Raw genomic sequence first — 6,863 nt, 5'->3', positions numbered from 1 at the left:
TATTAACAATGGACTAATGAAACAAATACCAAAATACAGTTTTTGGGTGGAATTGTCCTTTAAGTAAACATCCAGAAATCATGCCATTGAAGGGCTATCTAGGATTCCTACAACATCACCGTTTTAATAGTTGATCTGAGCTCATGGCATGTACTGGTTATATTCTTCAAGAATCAATGGCTGTTTATCATTCATTTAAAAGTAAAGAAATGGATGTGACAATCCTAGATGGCCCCTTTAAATGTGGAGTTGATTCTAATCCAACCAAATCCAGCTACAGGATGTGAATACATTCATTATCCATGATTGAGTGACTTGACAGAAGGCACTGTAAAGTTATCGAAAATAAAACATTGTTATGTTATGTCCTTTAAAACCTCTCTGGCGCATGTGGGACGAACTCGTCCCACCTACGTAACAGCCACTGAAATCCAGTGGCGCGATTTTTGAATCGTTAGAAATACTATTACTTCAATTTCTCAAACATATGACTATTTTACAGCTATTTAAAGACAAGAATCTCGTTAATCTAACTGTCCCCACTGTCCGATTTCAAAAAGGCTTTACAACGAAAGCAAAACATTAGATTATGTCAGCAGAGTGCCCAGCCAGAAATAATCAGACACCCATTTTTCAAGCTAGCATATCATGTCACATAAACCCAAACCACAGCTAAATGCAGCACTAACCTTTTATGATCTTCATCAGATGACACACCTAGGACATTGTGTTATACAATACATGCATGTCTGTTCAATCAAGTTCATATTTATATCAAAAAACAGCTTTTTACATTAGCATGTGACGTTCAGAAAAAGCATAACCCCGCAAACTTCCGGGGAATTTACTAACAGTTTGCTAAATTACTCACGATAAACGTTCACAAAAAGCATAACAATTATTTTAAGAATTATAGATACATTACTCCTCTATGCACTCGATATGTCCGATTTTAAAATAGCTTTTCGGATGAAGCACATTTTGCAATAATCTAAGTACATAGCCCGGCATCACAGGGCTAGCTATTTAGACACCCACCCAGGTCAGCCTCCACCAAAATCACATTTCCTATAAGAAAAATGTTCTTACCTTGCTTGTTCTTCGTCAGAATACACTGCCAGGACTTCTACTTCAATAACAAATGTTGGTTTGGTCCCAAATAATCCATCGTTATATCCAAACAGCGACGTTTTGTTCGTGAGTTCTAGACACTATCAGAATGCAACATCACGGTCTCGCGCATGGCGCATTGGCGTGACAAAAAATGTCTAAATATTCCATTACCGTACTTCGAAGCATGTCAACCGCTGTTTAAAACCAATTTTTATGCCATTTATCTCGTAGAAAAGCGATAATATTCCGACCGGGAATATGCATTGAGCCTAAACAGCCGAATTAAATTTCTCCTCAGGAGCGAATCGTGCACGCGCCTCATTCAAAGGTCCTCTGATCCGCCACTTACCAAAGGCGATAATGTGTTTCAGCCTGAGGCTGCCTCGTCAACCTTCAGGTATTTCCCGGGTTCTGAGAGCCTATCGGAGCCCTGGGAATTGTCACGTTACAGCTAAGATCCTTACTTTTCAATAAACAGATGCAAGACGCACGACTCCTTGTCAGACAGGGTACTTCCTGCATGAAACCTTGTCAGGCTTTTGCCTGCCATAGGAGTTCTGTTATACTCACAGACACCATTCAAACAGTTTTAGAAAATTCAGAGTGTTTTCTATCCAAACCTGAACAATAATATGCATATTCTAGCTTCTGAGTTGGTGTAGGAGGCAGTTAAAAATGGGCACATATTTTTTCCAAAATTCTCAATACTGCCCCCTATCCCAAACAGGTTTAACCAAAGCTCCCCTCAGAAGGAAAAAAGATCTCATGTAAATACGGAACAACACACACTTTGTTTGCCTCCCTCGTCTGCAGAGGTCCCCCCCCCCCCTCTCTGAATCATGTCCTATTGCATTCAGTAATGCCAGCTCACCGCTGCAGCTTATGGGCAGAATATGTGTTTTCTGTGAGTGCACTGGCATTCACGCATGCACGACTAGTGAGCGTGCACACACACACACACACACACACACACACACACACACACACACACACACACACACACAAACAGCTTCATATACAGCCCTCTCTTTCTCTCTCTCTCTCTCTCTCTCTCTCTCTCTTCCCCATCCAAATTTCTGAAAACAGTGTTACAACTGTGTCCCATTACATCAATAGACTTTATTCGTGTCAGAGGAAATTCCGAGTCACTCTGTAGTGCTGCTGTTCCATTGCTGGAAGAAGTGAACGTTCCTCCCTTAAGTCCTTTAAACAAGTGACCTTATACCAGAGGATTATACAAAACAGACCTATAAATACACACAGTCACCAACTCTGTGGCTGGCAAGGGCCTAGAAATATAATGACTGGCATGGGTTCACTAAATATGGCTGCCGGTCCACCCATCACGATACATTGACTTTAATGAGAAAGGCTCTTCTAGTTATTCTATTTCTATGGGCCTAATAGCGCCAAGTACTGGAGTATAGAACCGACTGAAAACCTGGCCAGTAGATGCTGAGTACCTAGATACTATGATGAGATGTGTATATTGCTTTTCCCTAAATGTATTTCTGGCAATGTGCTTAACAATAACCTGGGCCTGACCCCTAAAGATATGATAGCAGTTGCAGCAGCAGTACAGGGGCTGCTATGGACAACCTCCCTAAGACTAACTGCCTTGAGAGGAACCAGGATCTAAAGAAGGAGCCCATCCTCCTCTTGTTTGGCAGGTATACGTTCAGATAAAATTCTTACCAATTACGCTCATAATATATATCTTTTTTTGTGTTTACACTTCACATACTAGTTTGTTATTAAGGCACATGAAAGATCACAAGAAGGAATTTCTGCAAAAAATGCATTTTGATAAACCCCCCCTTTTTTAATGGCTGTCCTGTAAAGTAGTAACGTCCTGCATCCGCCCCGTTCACATGCTGCGTCACATATGCCAACCTAGACCAGAGTCAATGTAGGCCCAGGCATGTCACTGCTGACACAGGCTATCTACCCTGTAGACCTATTCTTTCACTTTCACTTTGGTAAAGCCAATTGTCTGAAATCAAATAATGGAAAAGGCATTCATATCTACCTAGTGCACTAACTAATACCCTACCCTGAGTAGAAGTCAAGTCAACAGTCTAGAAGAGGAAAGTTGACCTTGAGCTTGAGCTGTGTCAGCATTAGTGTGTGTGTGTGTGTGTGTGTGTGTGTGTGTGTGTGTGTGTGTGTGTGTGTGTGTGTGTGTGTGTGTGTGTGTGTGTGTGTGTGAGTGTGTGTGTGTGTGTGTGTGTGTGTGTGCGTGTGCATGTGCACGTACGTGTGGGGTTTACTGTGCTCGCAAACCAACATGGGGAGAGAGAGAGACAGAGAGACAGAGATAGAGAAGGGGGGAAGAGAGAGACAGAGATATAGAAGGGGAGGAGAGAGAAGCGGGAGGAGAGAAAGAGAGAGAGAGATTGAAAAGGGGAGGAGAGACAGAGGAGGGAGAGAGACAGAGATGGAGGAGGGAGAGAGAGAGACAGAGAAGGGGGAGGAGAGAGAGAGAGAGAGAAAAAGGGAGGAGGGAGAGGAGAAAGCGAGAGAGAGTGAGAGAGAGAGAGAGAGAGAAAGGGAGGAGAGACAGAGAAGGGAGAGAGAGAGAGAGATAGGGAGGAGGGAGAGGAGAGAGTGAGAGAGAGAGAGAGAAAGGGAGGAGAGACAGAGAAGGGAGAGAGAGAGAGAGAGATCTCGGGCAGCAGTGAACAGTAAACAGAGAAAGATAGAGAGGGAGACCTTCAACAAACCTACAACATGGTGCAGATCTGTGTCTCCAGTCTATCTACTGTATCTGATCTGAGGGATTATTAGCCAGCCTGAAGCCTTTACAACAAACACACTAAATGGGACTGTGTGCATGCAAGTGTGTGTGTGTGTGTGCTGCTTGCCTCATTATTACAATAATGACAAACATCCTTCCATTATCAGAGCTACCAATTTCTTTTAAAAAAACAACTTGTGTGGCACATGGGGTTTCCACTTAACCTCCCGTCTGTTATTGGAAGACCTATCCGTTACATTACAACATAGTGTTGTATCAACCACCATACAGAGAGGTATTTGTCAGCATGTGGAGTCACAGCTCCTGTGGAAGTCAACTCTTGTGGACCTTGGCCAGGGAACACAGAGAGCAGGGAAGAAACCAAAGACATATGGCTGGGACAGGGTTTTGTGTGTGTGTGTGTGTGTGTGTGTGTGTGTGTGTGTGTAAGGGGGAAATGAAGACCCAATATGCATTGGCTCAGCATGAGAGAGACCTGTCAGTCAGTCAGGATTTCTTATAACATGTTATGTCATTGATATGACAGTCTTATGTAACCCTTATGACGCAGGGTTCATAAAGTCTTACCTCTCCATCGTTATGTTAATACATTTTTTAACTTGTCATATTTTATTTCTATTCTTGGGCATTATTGACAGGCATTATTGCAGAGAATTGCTCTCTTTCCAGATGACTCCATGGAAGGATTTACATTCCAAGCTGTCTGGTTTCTTTCATTGTTGCAGTTGCTCTCAACAACAGGCATCATTCCACCATGAATGAAGTGTTTTGTAAATGATCTAGTTCACTGGGCTGGGAACATCCAGTACCCAATGTTATTTTGAGGTGGCACTGATAGCAATTTTTATTGGTTGTGTGACACCATCAGAACAACAACCAACCAATCAGGCGTACTTTCATGTCTCCCGATGAATGAGGGGATTCTACTTATGCCCTGGTCCTGCCCTGTGGTGAAAAGGGTTAGCGTTGATTACATTCTTTCTGGAACCAGGATCACTCCTCGACATGAGCCAGGTGCCCCGTTTTGGCTGACTGCAAAGTTGTCTCAAAACAAAAGTGGCGTAGGTTAAGCACGTGGATGAGTAGGATTCTGTGTTTTACATGCAGACGGGTTTGCTTTTGATAAAAAGGCTTTATCTGCTTCCCAATGAAAAATAGTTACAAAAAATCTAACATAGATTTGATGGAAAAAATATGTTTCTGAACGATGCATCATGCTGCCTTGTTGACAACATGACCGAGCAGCGCAGATTACTGTTGGATTTAAGAAGGGTGCTCCTTCCTCACCGCTTTTGCCCATTCACGTCACAGGCCATAGCCCGATGGACTTAATCGAACTCCCTCAAAGAATGCTGAATAATGTTGATTGTTTTTTGAAGAGGCAATGCTTTCAAAAGAGTCACACATGCTCAATAACCTTTCTTACCCCCTCAAACATATAAAACTACAATAATTTGTCATGGGATGCCCTTTTCTGTCTGTAAACCGATTTTCCGGTTGTAGAGATGTGAGATTACAGTTTATGTCAGGATTTCACATGACAGTCAACAGCAAACATAATACAGAGAAAGGGTCTATAAATGACAGTCAACAACAAAACATCATAATACAGAGAAAGGGTCTGTAAATGACAGTCAACAGCAAAACATCATAATACAGAGAAAGGGTCTGTAAATGACAGTCAACAGCAAAACATCATAATACAGAGAAAGGGTCTGTAAATGACAGTCAACAGCAAACATAACAATTCAGAGAAAGGGTATGTACATTTTTTAAATATTTTTTTATTTAACCAGGTAGGCTAGTTGAGAACAAGTTCTAATTTGCAACTGCGACCTGGCCAAGATAATTCGACACATACAGAGTTACACATGGAATAAACAAAACATACAGTCAATAATACAGTAGAACAAAAGAAAACAAAACGTCTATATACAGTGAGTGCAAATGAGGTAAGTTAAGGGAATAAATAGGCCATGGTGGCGAAGTAATTACAATATAGCAATTAAACACTGGAATGGTAGATGCGCAGAAGATGAATGTGCAAGTAGAGATACTGGGGTGCAAAGGAGCAAGATAAATAAATAAATACAATATGGGGATGAGGTAGGTAGATAGAAGGGGTCATGGGCGTCGTAAGGATATGACCAAGGCGGTATAGTGCTCATACTTAATTTATTCGATGAAAACACTTAAACAAAATAAACAAACGACAAAAAACAGTTCCATAAGGCATCCAGGCAAACAGAAGTGAAACAACATCAACTAAATATGGCCTCCAATTAGAGTCAACGACAACCAGCGGCCTCTAATTGGAGGTCATGCCCAAAAACCAACAGAAATAGAAAACTAGATTTAATCATAGATATATAAAACATAGAACACAAATCAAAAACACCAAAACACACACCCCCTGCCACGCCCTGACCATACTATAATGACAAATCACCCATTTTACTGGTCAGGACGTGACAGATGGGCTGTTTACAGATGGGCTATGTACAGGTGCAGTGATCTGTGAGCTGCTCTGACAGCTGGTGCTTAAAGCTAGTGAGGGAGATATGAGTCTCCAGCTTCAGAGATTTTTGCAGTTCGTTCCAGTCATTGGCAGCAGAGAACTGGAAGGAAAGACGACCAAAGGAGGAATTGGCTTTGGGGGGGACCAGTGAGATATACCTGCTGGAGCGCATGCTACGAGTGGGTGCTGCTATGGTGACCAGTGAGCTGAGATAAGGCGGGGCTTTACCTAGCAGAGACTTGTAGATAACCTGTAGCCAGTGGGTTTGGCGACGAGTACGAAGCGAGGGCCAACCAACGAGAGCGTACAGGTCACAATGGTGGGTAGTGTATGGGGCTTTGGTGACAAAACGGATGGCACTGTGATAGACTGCATCCAGTTTGTTGAGTAGAGTGTTGGAGGCTATTTTATAGATGGCATCACCGAAGTCGAGGATCGGTAGGATGGTCAGTTTTACGAGGGTATGTTTGGCAG

Source organism: Salmo trutta, chromosome 12 (assembly GCF_901001165.1).
Source record: "Salmo trutta chromosome 12, fSalTru1.1, whole genome shotgun sequence".
NCBI classification, from domain to species: domain Eukaryota; kingdom Metazoa; phylum Chordata; class Actinopteri; order Salmoniformes; family Salmonidae; genus Salmo; species Salmo trutta.
The sequence above is the reverse complement of the archived record's forward strand: the minus strand, read 5'-3'. Positions refer to the sequence as shown.